The sequence below is a fragment of the Idiotropiscis lumnitzeri genome, chromosome 19, assembly GCF_059441095.1.
Source record: "Idiotropiscis lumnitzeri isolate Australia: NSW breed Sydney's pygmy pipehorse chromosome 19, RoL_Ilum_1.0, whole genome shotgun sequence".
In the NCBI taxonomy this organism is placed as follows: Eukaryota; Metazoa; Chordata; class Actinopteri; order Syngnathiformes; family Syngnathidae; genus Idiotropiscis; species Idiotropiscis lumnitzeri.
The window spans coordinates 4,274,173-4,301,196 of NC_142409.1; the positions used below are offsets into that span (position 1 = coordinate 4,274,173).

Sequence of the window (27,024 nt, forward strand, 5' to 3'; positions counted from 1 at the left end):
ATTCCGGACTTCAAGCGATCTTCACACATCGTCCTTCAAATACTACTCAGCATCCACCAGCACTCCTGTCGACTAAAAAAAAAAAAAAAAAAAATGGGCCATGAATAACGGTACTATTGTGGAGGGCTGAGGGGCACCATCTGAATTTTTAGCTTTAGGCACTCGACGCGGTTATTGCATTTTCTGTTATTTCTTCGAAATTAAATTATCAGTGGTCCACTGTCTTGCAATCTATTGATTTTATCTTTAGATATTTCACTGTGCTGCTGTGCTTGACACTGGTGATAGTTAACTACCGTACTCAACCTGGTGCAGATATTTGAAATTAAATTGATTTTAAAATTATGGTACATTTTATATTAAGTTTGAGGCCCGATCAGATAAAATCACGTCATGGCCTTTCACAACTATTCATGTTTTTTTTTTTGTTTTATTTTTTTTTCCTTTTTAGTCACCTCACCACTTTGCAATACCACCTGGTTGTGGTAAAAGGCTTGTCTGCAGTCGGAGTCAAGGCTGAGCATGAGAAGGTCAGATGGAGGTAAGTCTAAATAAAGTCTCTCACTGGAAGGCTTTACAATTTTCAGCGAAACATATTGATCCAGTCAACATCGTGCTTAGCGGAGAGAAAGTTGCAGTTTACAGCTTGTATGTGCAAACCATCTCATGGTATGCGCTTCCTTTACCACAGTTATGCACCATAATTAAATTAGACTTATGACTTCTCACAAGGGTGGGGAGCGGGACCGTTTAAAAAAAAAAAACATCTTAATTTGATTCCGTTTAAAAAAAAAAAAATTCTGGAAGTGAAAGAGAAGTCTGCACATACTACATACAAAAAGGATGGCAGCTAAAACTGTGTCCTGTTTTTTCTTTTTACTTCACAGCCTTGAGTGAAAGCTCCTTTTGTTGTCTACCGCTTGACTGAATTTAAGAAGAAACATTCCATTCTAATGAATGTTGTTTTTACGTCGCAAATTGGCATGCCTCTGAAAAAGTAAAATTCCTAAACACAGACGAATATGCTAAATGTTGACTGATGTCAAATGACGGTGGAAATGGATATTGGAACTGACAGAGTGTAGGCTTTCATTCAAATAATTGAAGCACAAGCCTACATTTGTCTTTTGAGATGGGAAATAAAAAAAAAATAATAACATTGAATAGTTCTGTGATGTAACGCAAACAAGATGTAAGTCTAATCGGAGCCAAAAAAAAAAGCAACAACAATAACTAAACACAAGTTCAATGGCTGTGCAGTTTGCCTGAGATTTTGGCACAGTTCACGAGACTCCAGCTCAGTAGGCATCACAAGTGTGTCCTATGCGTATTTGTTTCTTTGCAATGTCACATGTGGTGTCAAAAGAGTGTTGTTAACAAGCCTGACAATTCAACAGAACCCCCCCCCCCAAAAAAATCGGCAACTTTATGAAATGTGGCTTTAAAATTGTAGAAAAAAAAAATCAAGCCTTTCTCTCAGCTCTCAAACACAGTGGGCGTTTTTAAATGTGCTAAAGTCACACGAATACAGTCATACATCAAGCATGTATCTCTTTATATTTTTAAACACGTAAACAAATTTGCTTAAAGCCTCCGGCGGCTGGTATATATCCCGTGGAAATCACAGCAGAGCTTTTCCATGCAGCAATGAGAGCTGCTATTCGCCAGCTAGCTCGCAGGCTAAAAGATGTGGAAGGGTGGCGGGCTCGTCCGATGTCATGGCCTCGCTACTTGTTGCGTTGGTGTGTGGGTCCACATAACAAAGACATGTCAGAGAACGTTGAGTGTTTACTAAACACAGTAGCAACAAATATCAGCTGGTGGCTCACACTAAATGACAGACATTTGAGAACACACTTTTTGCAACTCTACAACACAAATGGAAATTGTTGCATCCAGCGAAAATTTTTCAGCGACAGGCAAAGCTAGCAAGCTAATCAATTGAATTGATTATCACAATGATTCAGAGAGTTCGATGGCCACTGTTGTCATATTTTTGAATGCCGGACTCAGAATCTGTGTCCCGATCAAGTTCTCCAAAATGGTCACGTTAGATGAGCTATGACGGAATTTAGACATGGTTCGAGTGAGCGTAAATTTAGACTGATCAAGCGCAACTTTAGACCGACTTTCTGCTTCCTGCTATTTCGCCGGTTATATGTTCGAGGACACACCCTTACTATTACTACACGCCTGCACAAAAATCAGGACATGCCAGCACTTTTGCATGTGCCATCTCCAAAAATAGAGCCCCATATTTCCTCAACTGAGTACGACACAGTTCTCATTCTATGCACATTATCTTCAAACATGTATAATGCAATTACACTCAAAACAAATCTCGGAATTCACTTTATGGGGTCATTAAAGGTTCCACTAAAATTCCATTTTATATGATAAGTGATACATAAAAAAAATAAGGAAAGCTCGTATCAGGCTGTCTGAATTCATATCGAAATTTGTGATTTAAACATGAGCCTCTGGGTCCTGAAAGATGCAAAATATGCCCTCACTGGATGTTTTTTTTTTTTTTTTTTAAATGACATCGTTTTAGTACGGATGGAGAAAGAAACGATGAAGGATGTTATTCAAATTATTTCAGCATGCAACTTGTTACTGCTTACACACATTGCAGCTTGTGTGTGTGTGTGAGTGCGCAAGATCTGCAATCACATCCGTTGAAATGTGAAGAGGAGGTATTTTAACAGTGTAGATTTTCATTGGAAACAATCATATAAAGTAGAAGGGGTGTGTGCGTGTGTGTGTGTGTGTGTGCACGTATGTGTAGCTACTGAAAGCAATTCGTCAGAAAAAACAGAGACTTGGGCTACCTGCTGGCGTGAGCTAAGCTGGAGATCAATAACAAGTGTTTGTGCATCTCTGTGCGAGTGTTGTATGGTTATTTGTAAGTGCGCGTATGTGTGTGTGTGCACTGTACACTTACTGGAAGACTTTCTATATTTGGCTGGTTTTATGAAAGCAATCAATCTGAATCAGAGGCCACATATATATATATTTATATATTTCCATCAGCCCCAAACCTCTAAAGTGAAACTAACAATTGTATCAAAGTCATTATACAATTACACAAGAGCTGGAGCAGATTAGATGTTCGGCGCAGCATTTTCCTCAATAACACACGTTGTAGAAGATTTTAGATAAATCCACACACACACCTACACACAGACTCAGTTGCTATGGTTTCTGGATGCTTTTTGCATGTCGCTGTAACTTGAAGGGCACGGTGACCCAGGCAGACAAACTCTTCTCCTTCTGCTGACACGTCCATTATGCCCTGACAGCACGCAATGAGAAACCCGGTGGCACCTTAAACACAACTGTATGACACACCCGCACTGCTGTGCTAAGCTTGCATCATCGACAGCAATGACTAAAATGACTGCAGTGATTTTGAATTTCCGAAGTGGATTATCTCGATACAATGGAACCAATAAAGTCTATGCCAATTGTCAAATTGCAAAACTGAAAACAGCTCATCAATAGTTTTCCTCTTGCTTTTGCCAAGCTTCATCACGTGCAAATTAAAAGAAGATTCATGCCGTAATAACACGATAACAATAACACAGTAAAACAGTCCATTAAATAGGACCACTGACTGAATGACGTCGAGGTAGGTCTGACTTTGATCTGTTTTAGTTGTGAGTCAACAGTGCGGGGCTGAGATTTATTTCCAGTTTCAGCAAAGCTGCTATACGAAGTTTATTAGAAAAGTTTCGCGATTGGTGTCACAAAATATATATTTCAAAGACACGCCACAGATGCATGATTGTGGAGGAAGTGCCCACTTCACCGATCTCTACCTGGACTCTAGCAAATCAGTTTCTTTTTGTCATGTTCAGTGGTTGACTTGTGTTTTTCCATTCCCTGGGCATGCTGGATGGGCGGAGCCTCCAGTGCACACCTGCTTGACATTTCAATCAGATGGGTATAAAGGTGCTGTTTTGCCTGGTTTCTTAGTCGATTGTGTGCTTCTTTCGGCCACTGTGTAACTTAGTCTCGCTTAAGCAATTCTGGTTTTAGTAAGTCCTGTCTTGGTTATGTTTATTTGTCTTTTCTTGTGTAGTAAGGACTTATTTTTATTTGCTATTGTCACTTGTCTATCTCCCAATCGGGCTTCCGTGACATTCATTTCTGTTTAGTGTTTTTTTTTTTTTTTTTTGTCACTTGTTCCAGCGTCGAGCTTCCACTATGCTCCGCCCAACCACTTGCGTTAGTTCTGTATTTGCATCAGCCTGGTTTTTGTTTTGGTTACTTTGCATTTATTCATTGCTTATGTTCATGTTTGAATAAAGTTCTGTATTTGCTCAAGTATGTCTTTGGCTCTGCTTTGGGGTTTGAAATTCTGGGCATGCCATCGTGACACTTTTACTGTCCCAGATTTTAAAGATTGATGGTGAATCAAGTCGGCTATGCTTTAGTCTATGAAAATACCAATACCCAGTCTAAGCACGCCCCTGCGCAGATTTAGAACAAACCTTAAACAAGACTTGCACTGGGCGCAAAGCTAGAGTTCAAATTCGGCCAACTTTGACACTGAGAGCTGATGACAATAGCTTGCAGGTGCACGCCATCCTGCTCATCTCCTTCATGTGCCGCCTAGGGGAAACAATAAATAACACAGGAAAATCCAACTACCAAAAAAAAAAAAAAACTTGCACAACTCAAAGTGGATCATGATAAAATAATAGAATAAAAGTAAAAGTGGAACTGCTGTCGAACTAATTGGCAAACAAGGCTGCAAACTAATGTTGGGGCTGCACTTTTCCCTTGAGACTGTTTGTCTGCTGACTGATTATACAAGCAAAGATGCAGGCAAAGACGCGTTTGTGCTCTCGTAAGGAAAGTAGTCTTGTGAAAGAAAACATATTGTGTGTTGTTTTTCGGTCACGTGTCGAGTCATGTCTAATGCAATTGACTGCTGCTGATGTGTGCGACTCATTGCTGATTACCACACCGAGTCACTCAGGATTAATTGTTCATAATCAATCAAATCATCTGCACACTGTACGTTGCTTAAAGGTCATTTGCACATTCTGAATCGGGCTGCATCAATGAGATGTTGCTATCACAAAGTTACAGAAAGTAAGCCGCCAAAATATACAGCGCAAAAGATGTCACTTGGCTATAGGCAATTATATTGCCAGCCTCGGACTAAACATAATCACCCAAAAAGAAAGCGAGAGTTCTAAAAGCTTTTTTGGAAGCTAGCGGAGGCTTGGACATGGTAATGAGGATGTTGAATTGGCTGTGATTATAAGAATTGTGCCGCTGCTGTTGATTTTGCTGCACTGTGTGTACTTCCCTCCTGCTGAGCAACATGGACACCAAACTGCCAACTTTCATTTGAAATTACTGACCATCCAATTAGTCTGTGTGATCAACAGTTCAATGATCAGGACATCATCCTGGAACATCATGTTATTTCTTATTGGCTTATAAACTAAATAGTGTTATCAAGTGGGATGTGATAACCTGATTTATCTGGAGGTGACAGCGCAAACAAACTCAATACACTGTAGATAAAACGGAATAACGATTATCAAGTCATTGTTATTTTTTTAGCTTTAAAGGCATGTGAGAATCATGCCGCTGACCTACTGAACAAAACCATTTTTCTTCGGCACTCCTCGGGGGGCACATAGCCTGATGTGTGACATAAATACCATTTTAAATATGGACAAAATATGTTCAAATCAGTTTTTTATTGAAGTCACAGTATCTCAATATTTTAAATTTTTCAGAATACATTTCTGAGTGCACATATAAAAGACGTGCTCGGGGAAGGCCCAAGTTAAAGAGATCATCCAGTAGGAGGGTCCAATTTTTCTGGTAGATTAGCTTGCATTTTATATTTTATTAATTTCCTTAGGAAAAATCAGTTGATATGTTTTATAAACCGCCACCTAAATATAAGAGACATGGCCACACCCCCTCTCCTCCTTCCATGTCTTGGTGGAAGTCACACCAGGGACCGATCACAATTTGTCCATTCAAAGTGATTGTAAATACATTTGTAATAATGTCAAAACTGCATCCTCTGAAAACGGCACAAAAATATTAGTCTTTCCATGGCTGACTTAAAAGAGTAAAAATGAGCAGCCAATTTGCAGCTTAGGTGCAGTTTCTGTCATGTTGTGTCATTAATAAGTCACCAAAATACGCAAACACAATGCGTTTGGAGAAGCTTTTTGCAAGTTTAACTGTAAGTAGGATGTTATATATTAGCTTCTAATTCATCCGTGTTGGCTTGTTAGTTCAACAAGGCCGACACCACTCACGTTCCAATGCGGCCACCCTCGGCTGTGGAGTGGGCCTCCTTGCTGCAACTTTGGTGTCAATTTTTCTGTCCATCCATCCATCCTTTTTCTGCACTACATATACATATAAGTTCAACTTTTCACCAAGGCACGACAACTAGGGTTGTCGTGAAGCTCGCTATCCGACATTGATGCTCCTGAAGCGGCTAAAAGCACATGCAAAAAGACCACCTCCAGGGTCGCCTATGAGGTGTTTATCTGAAATCGACTTCACAAATTCGCTGCAAACTGTGCGGTCTACGGATGCCAAAGTTCTCAACTGCATGAGCGGAAACAAACATCCACGGCATGGAAGTTAAGAAGCTAATGTTGTTGTACTAACATCGCCTGTTTAGCGGCCGGAAGCTAAATGCTGCCCCGAGCAGTTCTTTTCATTTTAACTCCACTACAGTGTTGAATGGGGACCGGCTCAAAAATTCTATTTCCACCACGTGATGACACAGCAACAATGTTTTTAATCCACTGATCAGCATTTGTAAATTGCGAGAATTGTCTTTTCCGGAGACAGAACATTTTTAGAAAATTAGTGTGTACCGTAAAAAACGAATGTTGCATACGTGTATGCATTTTTTTTTTTATAGATTATTCATTATTATTAATTTAGTATCATCATTAAATTTATAGGCCCCCCATGAATTTCATGTGCCCCCTTAAAGAATGTAGTCTGTATTAATAGTTCAGTCGTGCGGTAAGTGGCTTATAAGGAACATTACAACATTTCATTTCATCTCATTATACTGACACTGTACCAACTTTAGATGACGATAAATGTCAACAGTTCTCCGTTTACCGCGGGAAAACTTGGAAAAACAAAGATGCAAATGGGCCATCGCCGCACAGTGGCACACGCTCGGAATTTCAAGAAGCACTTAGAAAAGTAGCCAGAAACAACTCAAAACATCCTCAAATGCTCTTAGTAAAAATGCAAAAAATTCCAAGCACTCCCATTATACATAATTTAGGGGAATCTATATTCATAGAAGTGCAGGGCGTGTTGTGCTCAATGGGGTAAAACGCCCCTATGTGGCTAATGGAACGGCCTGAGTTGCGTGATTGAGTGAAATGTGCTGGAAAGATTGGGAGGAATAGCGCAGATAAATAAAGAGGAGATTCTGCTTTTTGCCGGGCTCAGCATTAATGCAGCATCTCCCCAGGTGATCAACACATTCAAATGAGGAGATGGAAGTAATGTGGAGACAGAAAGAGGAAGAGGGGCTATGGGACGCCAGGCGAAGGGGAAAGAAGGGGCCACTTGAAGAGATAGTCCCGCGCCGCATGCGCGAGGGCTATAATATCTCATATATCATCGTAATGTTACTGTTGGAAGGTTCAAAGGAAGAAAGGGGAAAAAGGCAGTGAGAAAATGGATCTTGGCAAATTCAAAGTGAAAAAAAAAGAAATAACCTAGGGACATTAGCAAGCTTCTACAGTAGATGACTTGAGAAGGCCAAGGCTGTCACATGCATTTCTTTTCTCCTTTTTTCTCGACTTCGCTTCCATAATTTTGCGTCAAATGTGAGCGGGCAGCCTTTTCTTTACACCTACCCCTCTTCACGTCCATTACCTTTGGAGAGATGCAAAGTGAACATTTCAATTGGATTGCAATGGCCAGTTAGCGCTGCTTTGATCCCCACTCTGCTATTTGGGGCCTCCATTGTTCCTGATTTGCTGCCTTGATTTGCCTGCCTGTGGATAATGGCCGCGCAACTGCAGTCTGGCCTTCACCCGTCTCCCAATTTTTCCCTATCAAAGGTCTGAAGCTCATAATAAATGACAGTATGCCATGACATAGAGTACACTTCCATGTGGACCAGTACAGGCTGTACGGAGCCATTCAAAGTCTGAACTTGCAGACTCAAAAGTGCTCAATCCCCGCGCGAGCTGACACCGACCACTTTGGGCGTTAACTGAACTCCCAAGATAGCACGTACGTTTGCTTTAGGAGAGGGCCTGGAACGCAATTTTGTTTGGACGCATCGTCTTTCATTTTCTCAATCAAACACTGACAAGACGAAGATTGATGCAGCGCACACTTGAGGCATGCGCTATTCTCAAGATTGGTGGAATTTGGCACTTTCAAAAAAAGCATCTTCGAGGACGGAATATAGACTATTACGTCAGTCGTTGGTAGCGCTTCTTTTGTGTCTTTATTTAATGTTGGGTGCAATTTGGTGGAAAAGAGTTCTATTATGCGCATAGAGGTGTAATAAACAATACCTCAGTCTACACACTAATTCACTCATGTTTTTTTTTCCCTAAACCTTCAGTACAACGAGACTTTTGTGTTATTTATATGAGAGAATGAGCCAGATTTTTCCAATATTTGATCAATTTAATGTTTATATAAGGCTATGTTTTATTTGTCATTATGGCTTTAGTAACTACACTTGGTTATTATCACTGGATTTATTGCAATATAAAAAAAAATTAAAAAAATTATTTTTTTGGATTGTATAAGGTATAATAATAATTTAACTAAAGCTGCTTCACTTGTCTTGACATCGACAAAATGATCCTTAGTTTAAAAATCCTGTGTTTACTGTTGACAAACTGATTAAAGAATATTTCAGCTCATTCTTGTGGAAAAACAAAAACAGCAACACACACATCAGTGGAATGGCGCCAAAGGTAATGATCAGTGTACGATTTACACGAACCTGCAGCAAGTGTAAATAGAACATGCGGCGAGAATTTGCTCGAGTGCCTGGTCTCCTCCCAGATACAAATGAACAATTTGTTTTCCAATTCTTTGCAAACCTTCATCTTATACGTTCAGCTTTGAAGTAGATAGGAGGAAAAGGGGGAGCAATGGAGGGAGGGGTCTGTTCAGATGCCGTGTTTGTCTTCAAAGGGTCCTGGCTTGCTTACAAATGCAGCGGCGAGTGCAACACCTTCAAGGTAAAATTGATAAATCTCACTCTTTCATGGCAAAAAAAAATAAATAAATAAAAATAAGCTGAATTTGGATGCTTTTGGGATGCAAATGTTGTCAAACATGGCAAACAGAATCAAACTGTGCCAAGTAGATAAGAATATTTGGGGGAAAGCCAGCAGGTAATTACATACAGGAATATTCACCTGCTCAGCTTCATCACACCTGATTGCAACTACAGTGAAGAGCGACACAATTCAATTAAAAATAAATATATAAATTGCTATAACATCCACACCAGCATTAATGCCAAACGATAATCTTCAGTTTTCCATAGTGATTAAATCCCATTGCCATGTTTGACTTGATCACTTGACGTCACCTCGCTGATTCACAGGGTAACTTTTTTTATTCTCGAAACTCTCCAAGCAAACAAACAAGGCAGCCGCAAGAGCAGAAATGAGAAAAAAGACAAAGAGAAAAGTCATCAATTGCCCATCTGCTGTGGATGACATCCTTTGCACCCTCTCTGTCATGTCTGTCTCATCTGCTTGGATGGACACTGTCTTCCTTTTCCTTTCTCTGGGATGACTGCCTCACTCAAGTCCCACAAGACACCTTTTCCCCTTCTGTCTCTCGCCTCTTTCTTCCTCTCAGCTGCTGCTATCTTCCTGAAACTTTATGAATTAGTTACAACCCCCTCCCTTTCCCCATCCTCACCTCTCTTACTTTCTCATTTCAGCGGGGCTGCGAATTCAATGTACGCCTCTAGACAAACTGTCTCTCTGCCTGTCTACCTATTGGAACTGTAAACCTCCTTTGGAAAAATACAAGATAGATGAATTTTTTGGGGAGAAATTATATTGATGTATTTTTCAACCCTTGAAAAAAGTTCTTCCATTCGTAAATGAAATGCAGCTGTGGCCTGAATGGGCTCACAACTCCCTGCCGTCCACGCCGCCTTCATTCCTTCTTTTTCCAAGATTGGGCAGACACAGGGGGTTGGCGTGTATGCGCGTGCGTGCATGTGTGTCCGACTCCTTTGTGACCGCTTTCCTGAACCCGGAGCCTCCCCGCACAGAGGGAAATGGCGGACTGTGGCAACAACAGGGCAGTTTTACAGTGTAGCGGGCTGAATGTTAAACTTATATTTAATGTATGACATTTCACACAAATCATCCGGCCACAGACATGACCCTGGGGTATGTCGCAGATTGCTTTTTCAGTGCCTCAGCAACTGTGAGAGAGAGAGAGAGAGAGAGAGAGAGAGAGAGAGAGCAAGAGAGAGCAAGAGAGAGAGAGAGAGAGAGAGAGAGAGAGAGAGAGAGAGAGAGAGAGAGAGAGAGAGAGAGAGAGAGAGAGAGAGAGAGAGAGAGAGAGAGAGAGAGAGAGAGAGAGAGAGAGAGAGAGAGAGAGAGAGAGAGAGAGAGAGAGAGAGAGAGAGAGAGAGAGAGAGAGAGAGAGAGAGAGAGAGAGAGAGAGAGAGAGAGAGAGAGAAAAAAAAATTTAAGGCTTTGAATTGGATGGAATGATCGCCCCCTCGCCACTTTGTCCATCCCGGGCTGGAAGCTTTTTCGCTCGTTCTTTTTTCTCTGTGATATCATGATCTCAGGCCATGCCAAATTGAAAACATCTTGGCAGTCTGGCGGCTGCATGAAATACCCATACATTATGTGTTGTACAACACCAGATTGGATAGCAAAACAATTATGCTGCTTTGCCTTCTCAAAAGTTCCCCTGCGCCCCTCTCAGGCCTCCCCGTCCTTTAATTTTGATGGAGAAAAATACTGTAAATATTGCACGTTTGATTCCCTCTGTGGGGATACATGATCTGGAAATAGCGGCAAGCACAATAAGTTCATGAATACGCAGCGAGGGAGGCCCGAGCATCCCCCTCAAAAAACACTCAGGCGCTGAAAATAAATACAGGGCTGCGGCAAGCTTTTCAAACTGCCGAAAACCGTACGAGCAAAATAAAAAAACAAAAGAAAAATCAACATTTTCTTGGCCCTTCTTGTCAGCTCAGCCTTGCAAAACAAAGTATTGATACCAACTGACTGTAGTGGGGGTCATCCATTTTATCTGAAGGGACATTTTTCAGCATTTCGGCACATTTTGTTGCCGCCAAGAGCCGCGCCGTCCACTAGATCAGCGTCACTCTCGCCTCTCAAGGTTAGAGAATGCGAGTGGGGAGTTAAGGAGCATTAGGGCATGGTTACCTGTCACACTCAAAATAGTCTCTACACGCATGTGTGCGCTCACACACGCAAACAAATCAACGTGCATGTGCAGTGATGTACGAAGAAGTAGAGCCAAAATGAAAAGGAAAAGACAGGCTGCAAAAACATTGGAATTTACATGTGGAATTTTACAATAAGTCATATGTAGAGTTGTGACTTTTCTCACCTCATATTTCACAGACTTGGTAAAAATGTTCCCAGGTACGTAGACATAATTTTTGTAACATTTGGACTTTACATAAGTAAACGAGCAAATTCCTAAAATGTTTTATTGAAATAATTTTTGTTCTCGCATAGAATTATGACTTTTCTCGTATCATAGATTTTATCCTTGTAACATTCCGACTTAATTATCCATTTGACTGTTATTAGTTTTTTCTCCTGTAATATCATGACTGCACTAATAATCTTCTCATCCCATTTCAACTTTATACTAGTTCATTCATGTAGACATGATGACTTCATTCCTGTAACGTTACAAATTTCCTCAGAATTTACTAACTTTATTTTCTTGCAAAATTGCATAATAACATGTTTCGGTATTTTTGCCTGTAATATAAAGACAATAATAGTGACTTTATTTCTTTATTTTAAGTTTATTTTTGGTACACCCTTCTCCACACACTTTGCTACTTTTTCTTCTATAACATAATGACTATGTTGTCTATCATGACATTTCTCGCTTTATGTAATGACAACTTTTTGGTTATTATGTCATTTGTATTTCAATTAATATTACAAATTAATTCCCGTCACATAACTTGTTTTTCCATGTAACAGCCCGCCAGCTTTTTTATTGACATGACAATGCTCTTTTCACATTTTTTTTTTTTTGCAACAAACAGTCGCAACAATTTTTTTCCCTCCATTATAAAAAATATGTATTCTATGACATGCACGACCCCTTTTTGCAACATAAAAAATTCTGCTTTCTTGCGACAAAAATGTATTTATTTTTTCAATCTTAAAAATAATGAATTTCACCCAACATTTTCTCATCATATAACGATTTTCATTCTAACATTTTTTTCCTCATACCATCAGTCGATTCCACTTCAATGATCAAAGCCTCAGATCGCATGGCAATTGTGTCTCTACAGTAGCTACTTACTTACTTGTATAAACATATATAAAAATAATTACCTCCCCACACTCTGATGCATGAAATATTTAGACACATCAAGGCTAAAAAATGCTTCAAACTCAGAGCACAACACATGATAAACAACTGAGACGTGAGTGCAATGTGTCTAATTATGCTCCCACGTTTGATAGGGATAGCAATGTCAGCGTTGTAAACACTACAAGGGAGATAACAAAGAAAATCATAGACTGGAGTGCAGTAAAGCCTCCTTGAAGCCACATGCCCAAATACACAAATACTCGCTCACAAGTCCCGACCACAACCTACAGCATAATTAGCAGTTTTCCCTCAGGGTGCTGGGAAACATGTTCCTAATTGGAACCCAGTTGGGACTTTACATGGATTAAAATACATGAGGCTTGTAAAAAAAAAAAAAAAGGGAAACACACACACAAAAAGAGGAAGAAAGCGCCCAATAAGTTAAAGTAAATTTTTATTTACGCTAAACCCAGCATGATCCGTGCTGTCTCGCTCCACGCGGCTCGAGTGAGTCTCCAAAGGACAATTACAGAACTATTTTAGCCCCTTCTGTTTTGTATTCTGTTTTTTTTTTTTTTTTTATTTGTGTTCCATTTCCCTGACTTAAGCTGTTGTTTAATGGACAGCATCGTGACAAGAGAGAAGTTTGCTATCAGATTGAAGCTGCTTGGCCTTTTTTGCCAATTTGCCAGCAGCCTCCTCTGTACTTGTGAGACGGCCAATTAGCTGACCATCTGACAGAGGCTCTCCGACCGTTGCTATTAAAACACCGACACACACACACACACACATGCATACACAACCATCAAGTGTAGGCTGCCTATGACTGGCCGTCTCTAGCTGCAGTTTTTGTGCCTAGAGCTCACCCCTCACCTTGCTCTCACAATTAGGATGGGCGCACACGCAAACATGGGCGTGCAGTTTTCATTTTCCTCGCCAAAAAGAGATGCTCTCTGACCCCCCCTCATGCACACACCTGTTTGACATCCTAGCTCCTCCTCCAATACCTTTTCTCCCTCTGCATTGCAAGGCCTCCTCTTGTCTCACCATCAACATGCAATCTGCCCTTATTTAATTCATTTTTTAATTTATTTTTCTGAGGTTGTTTTGGGCGATCATCCATAATTATGTAATATTAAAAATAAAAATATTTCCACACACATGCAACACAGTATTAGTCGCACATGCACCATTAGTCATAATTTTGTTTTTCTACATTATTTGCAGTGCAGTGACAACAATCGTCAATATCATGCTGACGGTGACACTAAAAACTCAGCAACAATTTGCAAAAAAAAAATAAATAATCTGATTTAGTTGCAGATATCTAATGAAATGCTTCATCAATATTTTTATGCAGAACACCTGCCTGACCAGAAATATCAGCACACACGTTTCTAATAATAATAATTTACAACTCAATTCTTGGTCAACTAAAAATTTGATAAAAAAAGGTTATCAGAAAATTATTACTAGCCATACATGTAGAGTGATTTACAAAAAAAAAAAAGAGGACAATAAAGTAGATTTAAATTAAACAGTACAAAAAAGATATTTGGAAAGAAGCATAGATGAACCTCTTCCCCCTGAAGTCTGCACCTTTAAGCAACACCCCCCAAAAGCAGCCCAAGCTTTATAACCCAAACACCCCCACCTCCCTACAAGCCTGTCTTTGTTGTCCATCAGTGGTTTGTTTTAAGCCTCAGCTCAGATGGCGTCACCCCTCTCCCTCCATGGTCAAGTTCAAGGGTCCTCTGGAAACGCACCGGGTGGTTATGGCGTGTGTGTGTGTGTGTGTGTGAATGTGTGTGTTGGGGCATGATGGAGAGGGGGGGGGGTGTATAAACATACAAGGAATACATGCTTGTGCACCAGCAGCACACATGAACACCGTCGGCCATATTCGTCACATGGAACGATCCATCCATCCAAGCATCCATCCATTAAAAAAATATATTTCAAAATATGAATGACATAAGAGCACACTGGGCAGAAATGTTTTTTCAAAAGCATGCTTTAAGAAAAATGTCAATAATCAAATGAAATGCACTGACACCTACACAGTGTTGGCGGCGCACCTGCCTCCTCAAGGTCTGTCGGCTGCAGTCAAAATGGTGGCCACAATAACGGCGGGCTTTGATTCCTAATATGGAGGAAACAATTCTATTTTTCACCGGGGCAGCTCATACTGGGCGCTCAAAATTCAACCTCCCTCTCCCTCGCTTTCGCTCGCTCGCAAACACACACACGAACACACGCACACACCCTATCTCAGTCTATTTGGTGATATATGTGGACATCAGTGTGCATGTCAGCGACAGCAGAAATTTAGGGAAAGGGGAAAGAGGGGGTGATGCACGCTCAAAAAGCTGCTTCGTAAATGAGCGCTATTGCAGGTGAATTAATAAATGTTCAGACTTTGTTGACTGAAACTGTGATTCAGATTAAATTGATTCTGTAAAACTGTGATAGATGAAATGAAAATAAAATAAACACAATTATTTGCATTTGAAATGCAATCTTTGCGCCAGTCTTGCTGTTATTCCTAATTAATTTCCATCGAATTCTTTGGAGACGATTTCATTTCCAGAATTAACACAAAAGGAACTCATCTCACCACAGATAATTATACAGTTAAAGAGGGTTTGCTCATTTAAGAAAAGAAATGCTATCTGCATGACATCAAATATAAATCTTTGATCTATCTCATTCTGTCCCTGATGGTTAAATGCTGTTAATTATATTCGGAGGAAAAAAATTAATTTCCTCGGAATAATTAACACAGCGACTGTACTTTTGTTTGCTGTGAGAGTGTGAGCTGCTAAATTAATTCCTGTGACAAACAAACTCCATACATAAAATTACACACACACACACACACACCAGATCGCCATCCACTGCATATTAAAACACTTTCTATATATTTTAACGTTCTAATCTGTATGTTGTGAAAATTGCACAAAGCTCACATATGATTTTCACATCTGTGTTCTTGACAATTGGGCGCGGGTGGACGTGATGGGTGGGGGGTGGGCTTTTCCATATCTTATTATACTCCCCTATAGAATATCACCATCTCCCTGGTGGACTGTGTGTACATACACAGTCAGATGATTCATATTATCTTTACCACCCAACTCCTAGCTATAACCTTCCTTCCCGCCCGCCATTATGTAAAACTATGGATTACCTTTGGTATGCGTGCAAATCTCACATTTGCGAGCATGTCGCGTGTGCATGTGTGTGTGTGGTTTTGGATGTTGTATATACATCTATGCAAGCGTGTATGTATGCATCCGAGCAGGGACCCCCCCCCCCCCGCATGCCCATTCCCCTCCTTACTCGCGCCTTCAACATCTATCATGCATCCATAGGTCTATCAGCTCCCCGAATGAGGTGTGGGGCGAGAAGAAGGGACACAGGGTACATGGGTGTGGTGGCGGCAGAGCTGGGAGGGGGGGGGGGGGGAGTGAGGTGCAGGAGAGGGGTTGCGGGGGACAAGAAATAAATTTAACCCCCTCCCTTACTTTAAAAAATGCACATACATTTCCATACATTGAAAAGGCAGTGAGGTGCACACACCCTTGCTACTCTATCCCCAATATGCAAAGACCCCCCCCCCCCGCCCCACCCACAAACACACACACACTCACACACACAAGAACAGTGAATACAACAAAGATGGATGTGTGTGTCCCGCTCAGTGGGTGTGGGTGAAAGTCTAGCCCTTGCCATATTTATCTTCATAAGAGCAGGAGGTGCAGGTGTGTGTTTGTCCGTATACTGTACATTTGTGGGTGTCTATGTTTATATAAAATGATTCACCACAGCCGAAGGGAAAAAAAATCAAAAGAGCCCTAGTTTATTCTTAGATTCATGTAGAGAAACAAAATATTTAAAAAAGCCATTTTTTTTTTTTTTAGAAGTGTTTCATTTCAGAATATTGCGACATGTGCACGGCCAACAAGTACAATTCTGTAAGTTTGCCGTCTGGAGTGCTTCAGATTCGCACCAGAGTAAAATTATGAACGCTGGGATTTCAAGGATTTTTTTTTAGCAAGCATTCAGGAGAGGCATCACCTACCCCAACTCCCCCGCCCCCCCCCCCAAAAAAAACCACCAAAAAACGCATCAGCGACATCATTCCTTGTTGATAATGACGGGCCTGTTGTGAGACACAAGCGCACTATTGTTCAGCAAGGCGAGTTTGTTCGGCAGAAGTGATTTTTGGCTTTTAGAAAGTTCCATTTTGCACTCCCCAGGCACCGCATATAGGCCACCCCAGGGAGGCGTGTGTGTTTGTGCATGGTGGTCTATTTAGTGTGTGGGTGTGTGTGTGTGTTGTGTAAAATATTCTGACTGAACTGTCTTGTGGTTCATGGAGCAGGGAGATGTGTCCTGTCTCTTGCATTCTAATGTGAGTGGGTTTTGGAAGTAAAAGTAAACAGATATGCTTGCTTGAACGCACACATGCAATTGTATGCGGGCGGATGTGTGTGTGCGTGTGTGGGTGTGTGTACGTGTGAGAGGCAAAACTTGCATGCACACACGTAAGTGTATTAAGAAGCACATGTAAACAAGCTGCACATCACCTTGATAACACAACCTTATCATTTTTAAAATGATAATTTGATTCAAATTCTGTGTATTTGTTTGCTTAAGGAGTATATGTACACTTGTTTTAATGATAATGTGGGGACATTTGCGTCATTTATTTGTGAATAATGCAGGTAAATGTATACATACCTTTTGCAAGAGGATGGTGACTATTAAAGTAGGAAAGGAAGCATAAGCCTTTAAAGTTTTTAGGCTTCTGATTGCTTAAGATAGCATGACGACTATAGTACAACCTGTTGCACCTGTCAATTGCTATACAGAATTAAAAAAAAAAAATCATTGTCCCCGTGGTCTTAAATAATTGTCCATTTGGCACCTGTACTGCTGTAATATAAGAAGGTATAAGGGCTCTCTTGGCTCCGAGCATGTTATAATGGAGGTGGAGAAAAGGCTAAGATGGGGCCCTTCAAACAAAATATGACCCCCGTTAAAACGATCCCATTCCTATTGTCGGCCATATTTCCTGCACCTCTTCCCTCTCCCACTCTCGTTCCTGCTTCCCTGCCCGGGTCCGTTCGCGCACAGATGTGCTCTCTGTCACGGCGGCGATGATAAATTAGCGCGGCTGCTGCCGTGTGAAATAGGAGCCGGTGTCTGGGTGCAGAGGGCGATCCAGTGGACAATGCCAGGGATGAGCCACTGCTAGTTCAGCTGTGGAGGAAAGCTTTGGATGGGTCCATGTCATGGGTTGGGATTGGTGCCAGAACCCCGGCAGTATGCTGGATGGTCCTATAGGTGAAGGGTTTTACCGCCCTCACTTTTTTCCACCTCTGCATTGGTGACAACTGGTTAGTGCAACTCTTTGTATGTGTTTGTCTCAAGTACTGGATGATCACAGTCTGTATCAATTGATGTGTGTGTGGGTGTGTGTGCGCGTAAGGGTGCGTGTGGGATCTGGGAGCAGCTGCATGTGTGTTTTCTTTGTGCGTGTGTGATTTTTTTTTTTTTTACCTGCAGGCTTTGGTTTGTGTGTGTTCATGTGTGTGCGTGTGTGTGTGTGCGCAGACATATGTTTCTTATGAAGTAAGGCCCATGCCGGGCAAATTAATTCTCAGAAGTTGCGTGGCAGGGGCTCTCCTTCCCTTTGAAATGGGGCATACGGCTCCCTGTAATCAATAAGTCAAGCTATCTTGGCTACATGCTGCAACCCCCCGGTACACAGATGAAGAAGCCCAATTTACTCATCATAAATTCTGATTCCCACAATAAATATGAGAGGAGGTCCCTCGGTATTTGAATATGTGGAATCTCAGGGGCGTTTGAAATGCCGAATGGCTCTCGCCCCCGCCTGCAGTTGCTTTTGTTGGTCCGAATGCACGCATTGTGTTGAATAATAATGATGCACGGTCAAGAATATTTATTTTTGATCTGAAAAGATGAAAACGCGGGAGGCCCAGGCCTGCTTGACTCATACAGATGTCCAATCCCGTATAATGTTTGATGCATTTCATCTTTTTGTCTACCTTTGGAACACATTTCTCTGTTCCTTGCATCTTCGCATTTTCTAATGAAGCTCGACAGGCTCCTCCAGACAGGCGGTGACGTGCGCTGGCCGAGGCATGTGACGTTTGGGGACACGCTAATCTATTGGACAAGCGATGTCTCTCCCGTTTATAACCTCCTGTTTCAAGTCAGTGCTCATGGCGATGAGACAGGGAGGGGAACGTGTTCCAAAATGTGGCGCACCTACAATACACGGATGTGGGTGAGGCCTGCTGCATCTGTTCACGTAACTCAAAAGATAAGACATATTGCAGCACTAAATCTTATTTTGTTGTTGAGCAGCGGTCACAGTGTACTTTTTTTTTTTTTTACAAGCATACATTTAGTCAGTGTTTTCACACATGTGTGGCGAGCATACATGTGGGTAAACATGATTTAATGCAACATGGCATGTCTATAACTAGTGGTTTCGTTTGTTGGCACAAAGCGCAAAGTTCTTTTGTTAGATAAATGACATTTATGAGTTACGGTGAATGTTATGACAAAAAACGGCATGACAACACATCGGCCTGGTGTCAAAAGCTTTAATATAAAATGACGGGCCTCGGATGAATATTTCTTACTATGTCTATCGGAATTGTTAATACTAAGAGTGTTTACAGTTTTAGATATTCTTTATGATTAGCGTTATATTTGTCTAATAATTGATAATTAATAAATCTACTTTTATCATACATTTTAATCTGTTGTTGTGGTTTAAAATATTCAGATTGAAGAATTTTCTCATTAATAAACAGATTGCTCATCACAAATTCAACTTTTTCGGTTTAAAGCGCTTCACCAAATGCCTTTTGACCCTTAAAGGTCACCGTAGTCAATCACATTCAGACTGCAAAAAAAATTGCTCCACTGGAATTACATAGTTTGGACATGCAGTTTTGAAGTAGATGTTTAATCTAGCGAAAACATTTATCTGGATCCAAATGATTTAAATTTTAATTTAAAGATACTTGAGGACATCCATAAAGATTCTCAAAAATGCCAAGTCGAGGCAAGTGTTGGGAAATGCTAAGGAGAGTAGAAAGCAGTTTCCAGTTTTAGTCAATACAGATGTCTTCATTGGCCGGGAAGCATTACGAGCGCTAATTCCTCACCTGGTAGTTACATGCGTGAAGAGCTAATCCATAAATCTGCTACGAAGTGGTTCATCAGTGATCGCCCCGGCATTGAATGTGGCCAATTAAGACGCCTAAATGCCTGGCTAATTACGCTCAGAACGTAAAGCCCGGTCTCTCGCATGATTACAGCTCTCTCACACCTCACTAATTGTGGCCATTTTTTAACTGTGAGGTTTTAGAGGCTTCAGAGGTTTGATTGGCAAAACAATTCGGCCCCATGGTCGAATCATTACCAATTACAATCAAAAAGCTTCCACGGACAATTGCAACGATAGAGATTTCTAATGAATACATACTTCAAGGTCACTTAATATTAGCCAGTGATAAAGCATAACATGGAATTACAAGTCATGTGGTTATTATTGGAACTCAGCAACCATATAAAAAAACTCAATAAAATGTGATGTTGAATGTAAATCTGAAGGCTTGTATTTTTAGATGGAAAAAAATTGGAAAAGTAATTAAGTAGACAAGTAACTGGTGTAGCTGGTGTTGCTTGAAACATGCATTTGATAGAAGCCGGTCCTCAGTTTACGATGGTGGCCTGTTCGTACAGCGATGATGTAACCTGAATTTGTAGTCTAACACTAAATAGTGTTAAAGTCGTAATTACAGTAAATGCACTTATAGGTTATAAATAGAAAAACAATAAGTGCAGTGATAACAAGGTGTGCCTGCTTGTGCCCTATGATGATGTTTTCTTTTCTAAGTAGTCCATTGCGAGCCATTCGTAACTTCAAATATAACTTCGAAACACCCAATATAAAATTTCAGTTTCAGTAAAGAAAAAAAACAAGGCTCGGAAGGGACATAAAGCATCAATAAAGATTGTTTTTCTATCCGTTACTGTTTGAGTAGTTAGTTGTTTTGACAATTTGATCATTATTAATGTTAAAATATTACTTTAAAATACCTGCACAGCAAATAGTCATTATGGCAATAGCAAGTTTCAAAATATAAACTATATTTATTTTTTTCGTGCATATATCTTGCAAAAAACAATTACCCTAAACCAAATTACCAAATTGTATTACTTTTTGCACAACACATTTTCCATATTTGTATATATTTGGCTTTTTTTTTTTTTTTTAAGCTCCTACTAAATTCTCATGAGAGCCTGTTGACTACGGCGGCAAAAATAACAGACGAGAGCGTTTGGAGGAGGCAGCGGAGGAGGTCTCGAGAAGAATGAGAGGTGATAAAGATCTGCTCCGGGTCTCTCCTTGCCTTGGCCCACAGGTCTGAAGAGCAGAGCAAATTGTGCCTGAAAGGGGATGATATTCATCGGAATGTTAATGGCGCTGAATATTTCAGAGGTGGGATCATCACATGGCAGGAGGAGGATGGGTGGGTTTCCCGAAAGCATTTATCGTTTGAGGTTCATCTCTGTTATTGTAAAGCCCGAGTCAAAGATGATTCCGATGCACAGCTAACAAGGCCCGCGAGCTGTCGTGAGGTTTGATCTCTCCCAAAACACACTGAAAAGTTAATACACCTCGGGAATTTCTGATCACTTGGAGTAATAATTCAGATCTTCTTTTTAACTTTTTTTTTTTTTTTTTTTGGCCATGTTAGAGCTCCCTTTGGATTAATGCGACTTCCCGATGCAACTTCCTGCAAGCTTTCTCTTTGTTTGCAGCGGGCATTTGTCAATTTCTGGATTTGCAGCCTTGAGCAATAAACACCGATAACTCATATTCCTTGTGGTTCTTTGTCCGTATGCATGTGTCATTGTAAATTAAAAGACATATGGAAACTTTAGCTACAGTGGCTATATGACAAAAAAAGGTTCTTTTTGAAGAAGTAGTGAAACATTATGGGAGTTGTAAAAAATTATATAAAAAAATAAAGTGGGAGTACAGGAATATAGTCCCAACATGTCTATATAAACATCTGTCTTCCTCCCTTTAATTCAATCAAAACACTGCTTTCTTTAGCCTTGAGAGAAAAAGAATATGTGAAGTGAAAGTTAAAAAAAAAAGAAGCAAGGATGCAGGAAGGGAGGAGGAAGTAAGGGGGTCTAAAATTAGGAGAATTATTGCATGTTCCCAGATGTGCGCAAGGAAGATGACCTGCAAGTCAAAGTTGTCCCCCATCAATCATTGCCATATGCTCCCGGAGAAATGGATCCTGCAGGACACTTCATATTCTTCCTTCTGATTAGTTCATTTGAGAGATGAAGGAGGGGATGGGATGATGGGGTGTGGTGCGCCTGGCTGGGCGAGGGGGGGGGGGGGGGCCGCGTTCTTTACAAATGAATGGCCCCGATGTAACCCAAGACCGGAGAAGGTTCAATGTCAAAGTGAAGCCTCGGTATTTAGGACTTCAGGGATTTTTTTTTCTTCCTCTCACGGCTACCATTTTTCCCTCTGTCTTTTTTTCTTTTCATCTTTGTGTCAGGCAGTGGAGGTAATCTGTACTTTAAGGCAGTCTTGTTATGTATCAATTTTGACTTTCATATACTTTCCTATTTTACTAAAGTATAATTTTCAGTCTGTAGTTTTCTTGTTAATTTTTTCTTTTTTTTTTATTGTATATTTTCCCTCCACAACATTTCTTAATTAAGACCCCCCTAAACATCTTTATTACTTGTTACTCCAAAAAAAAAAAAATCTGAATTTTTAATTATTTTTTTACCTAATGCCTGAATCGTGGACCACAAAGCGAAGAAAGACTCCTGCCTGTACTGACATGGCAAAGAAACCGGTAGGGGGAGTTAATGAGAATGAGACGAGGGTACTCTTTTTAGCAGTAAAATAAACTGATTACCGATTAATCGTTTCATTAATTAAAACATTTAGAATGCATAAAATGTTTCCACAAATCCATTTCAATACACAGATTTTTGCTATTCACTGGCAGATGTCAACTGTAAATATAAAGATAAAAAAAAAAAAAAGAAATAAATACTGTCCGGTTTCACTCATATAATGCATTGTGTGGCGCAATGCATTTAATCAATGAAGTTGGAAGGGCATTAGACTGTCATATGTGCGTTTGTATTACCGGTAATTGAACAAATGTTTATATTCAAAAGATGTTTAATATTTTTATTGTATTATTATTAAACAAACTGTGACGAGTTTGTATGGAAAATATTGACATTCAAATCAAATCTTCGCACAACTTGCATTGGTCACTAAAATTGGATTTAGTTATTTTATGCGCTATTTACATTTGCTGTGCTTGTTTGCTACATAAAATATATAAATGATGGTTATTTTCTGTTTAGATACGTCTACTTTTACTGAAGTATCACGTTCAGGTACTTTCTCCAAGGCTGCTTAGCATTGATCAATGGGCTGGCATTCACCCTCCTTTCTTAATCCGTCTCCGTTGGCTTCTTCGCTCTCCTGACTCGGCTCTCCCTCCGCTCACCTTTCCCTCCCAGGGCATCGGTAATTATCGGCGGGGTCTTAGTGACTGCAAATGAAATTACCATTTAAGAGAGTGAGGGAGAAAGAGACATCCCCTTTGCCATAGGAGGGGAGCTTAAGTGAGGCGGCTCGGATTTCAGCTATTGATTTTTAAACTGCTACATCAGAGTTTAATGCTTTCATAATTTCAAATAAACTGTCCAGTAAAACGAAGTACTAATGAGAAGAAAGAGTAAGGGCACACAGAGCAAAGCCGGGGTTGAATTTTAAGTGTTGATTAATGCAGGAGGAAATTAAAGTAAAGCGTCAATCTGGCAAGACGAGACATGTGTCGATCAACAGCGAGCAACTGGAACTCCTGAGAAGCTCAGAAAATTCCCCTTTTAGATATGTTAACTCATCATATTTTGTCACATAGAGGCTGACCTAGAGGAAACACTCACAATCAGAGTTGTAATATACAAACTCCATATAGATCGGATTCAAATGCTAAAAGTGTGTGGCCAATAATTATCCAGTTCGCCAGTCAGAGTACACTTACATTAAAATAATATGACACAAGTAAAAGTAAAATGCGGTTCTTGAAGTAATCAGTAAAAAAAAAAAAAATACTCAAGTACTGAGTAATAAATGAGAACTTCAAATTATTATTATTTTCAAATTAGAAAATAAATGTCAAAGAGATAAAAATATAAAATCAGAACTTTCACCTTCAGATGTAGCCAAAATCACTATATATAAACATGTTTGGTGTCCACTGCACGTCTGGCACGAGGTTACGAAAAGTCATCATATTTTCACAGAATGGCGCAATTAAAAAAAAATAAATAAATAAAAATGTTCTGCGCCGTTGTGGCCTTGAACACACCTGACTTCAATTCAACCCCAATCGAAGCTGCTGCTCCCATTATTCCTGCTGACAGTCCTTGACATGACGCAAGCAGAAACTGATTCGCTCGTGTCCTGTGGCAGGTTGAGGCACGAATCAGGATTCGCCCATTTTTATGCTGAATACAGAACCCTTCATGCTCAGTGAAGCAGAGTAAAAGTTAACAATAAGTTAATGAAGTATATGTTGCAAAGTAAATTTACACATCTCTGCTAACCACCGTTGTGCCATGCTAAGCATCAAATTATTGTTTAATATCATTCTAAAATTGGGTCCCATCCATCCAGGCCACCACCCATCTGCAGTAGAGTATATACCTGTATATGCTTCAGCCACTCTATAAGTGTGAAGTGATATCTTTTCAAATGCTGTTGACTCAGCAAATCATATTAGTCAAAATGTATTTCATCTGGCTTTGAGATCTGTAGTTAATTTTTCATGTGTGATGTGATGAACATCCTAACTTTCAAACTTGAGATATTTCCGTGCAATGGTAACTCAGTGCAACAAGTTGAGTCACTGATAAGGCACTGAGAGACAATAAAGAGTTTTTTTCCCCCCCTTATTTGGATTAAATCACATAAACCCTAATCGGTCGCGCTCTTTCTGTTTCCCACCACAGACCGCGAGCCGTTGGAGGCATCTAAGAAATCTCTTACATCTGGAGGAGCAATAATTCACGGGATTTGGCCTGACAGCCATGACAGCCATTGGGGCGGCCAGCAACAACTGTCTCCTGAGTTAGCAGCTCAGGGTGTGTCGGCGAGAGAGAGAGAGAGAGAGAGAGAGAGAGAGAGAGAGAGAGAGAGAGACAGAGAGAGAGAGAGAGAGAGAGAGAGAGAGAGAGAGAGAGAGAGAGAGAGAGAGAGAGAGAGAATTGGCCAAAAAAAAACAAACAACTGACTATATATATATATAGATATATATATAGTTGTCATAAAAACACACATGAATCAAGTTAAACAGTTACAGTTTGAAAATCTGTCAATCGACATCAATCAAAACTAAACATTAAGAAGGCAGAATTTTTGTTACTGGAAGTCATTAGTTTGTGCAAGTACACTTAATGGTGTGACCAGCAAAAAAAACATTGTTATTACAAAGAGAATTCACCAAATTTAATAAAAAACAGAAATGTTTTATATGAATCGGATATAAATGCTTATTAAAAAAGTGTGTATTTCTGTAACTACTCTTCTTTTGTTATTTATATAACATTGAAATATTTGACTTTTTGTAAATGTCTGTCACATTTTGAGGGTGGGCAAAGGGAGAATGGTAGGTGGCCCCAAATGCAGTCGAGTAGGAAACAAAGGCAGGAATGTAAAAAAAAACAAAAAAAAACGTCTTGTTTACAAAAAGACCCCAAAAATGTAATGGTCAAAAACTGTCATTTAAAAAAAGTGGAATGGAGTGTATTGCATGTCATGACATACAAGTGGCCTCACCGTCATAAACGTTTCATGGCGTGCAAGATGCTCGCCACGTCGGCCCTAAATATTACACACGGACAGTAGCGATCACTTCCAAGCCTAAGATCCCGCATTCCACATTCCTGATTCTGACGGCTTGCCTGCTAAGCCGGCCACCACATGAACAGCCATTGTCAGACAGGGAAAGGGGGTGTGGGGGGGGGGTCATGTACTTCTCCCTCCCTCTCCGGCCATCTATCTGTCTGTCTGTCTGTATCCTCTTCTCTCCCCCTCTTGTCACACATCCACATCTGCCTCTTCCTGTCTGCCTTCATCGCTCTTACATGTCCCCTTTACTGCCCACTCCTACTGTTCGCCTACCACCTCGTATTTCTTTTATTTCTTTTATCCCCGTCTATATCACACTTCTGGTTCCCACTGATGCTGTTAGGCTCGCAACTCTTTTACGATGCCTTCTGCTTCCTCTGTCTTTGTGTCCCTCCAGATTCCCGCTGCATGTCTCCTTTCCCGTCTGCATTTCCAGAAATTCATGTTGAGCTTTTCCTCACATTATATTCAGATTTATGACCTACTGCATGATCCCAAGTGGTCACAAAATTTGATACCATAGACTAAGCCTCATTGTTTTCTCGTGTGTTTGGACTCTATTTTGTGGTTGCGCAGCAGTGGCTGGCCTCTGCAACATGTGTCGGTTTCCAGACGTTCCAAGTGGACTATTTATATTTACCTATACTAATATATATATATATAAAATATTTATTTATTTATTATTATTAACAATATTATTATTATTATTGTGGGTTTCTCTCTGTGTATGGTGGACTCTGAGGTCCTTGGAGCACAGTGACAAGGTTGTGTGTGTGTGTGTACGTGTGTTTGCAGGTGAGAAAAAAACTGCCTTTTACGACCCCGTATTTGGGTTTATTTTCTTTCCATTTACTTGATCTTTGAAAGCAGTAAAATGTATGCAAAAAAATAAGTAATGCTTTTTTTTTCAATTCTATATGAAGTGAGAAAAGGCATTGTATTTTTTTTTATATATATGAATCTGACATATTATGAATTGTTTTGACGTGCACATTCTTCAAATATGAGCGTGTCATTTTTGACTGTTGGAACATTTTGTTCTCAAAGACATTTCGAGAGTTGAGCTCATCCGAGTGTCATAATTCTGTTCAGCTGTTGAAATGATGAATGCCTTATCATATTTTAAGAGCTTACAAGTTAGTGCACATAAAAAAAGAAAATATTTTTGTCTTTTTCTTGTTTTGTTCTCACATTTGACAGCTTCTCCATATCATAAAGTAGTCGAAAAATAAAACAGTCGACAAACAGGTGGAAAGGAATCTTTACAGAGAATTCTGACATGAGTCACTTCACAGGTGCTTGTCCTCTTGCCATGCATATTTGATTTGCTGTAGGTGGTATTTGTTGTGTATTTATGTTGCCTTAGTTGAATCCCTCACCCGATTCCACAAGTTGCCGCTGAAGGGGCGTATGAAAATGGCACCAGC

At 40.2% G+C, this 27,024-nt stretch overlaps 1 long non-coding RNA gene across 1 annotated transcript; it reads left to right on the forward strand.

Annotated features, from left to right (window-relative positions):
* The first annotated feature begins 449 nt into the window (after positions 1–449).
* LOC148318186 (uncharacterized) lies at positions 450–24,937 on the forward strand. Its single transcript, XR_015839957.1, has 2 exons — positions 450–541; positions 24,700–24,937. It is a non-coding gene; the product is annotated as an uncharacterized LOC148318186 (long non-coding RNA).
* The last annotated feature ends 2,087 nt before the right edge of the window (positions 24,938–27,024 follow it).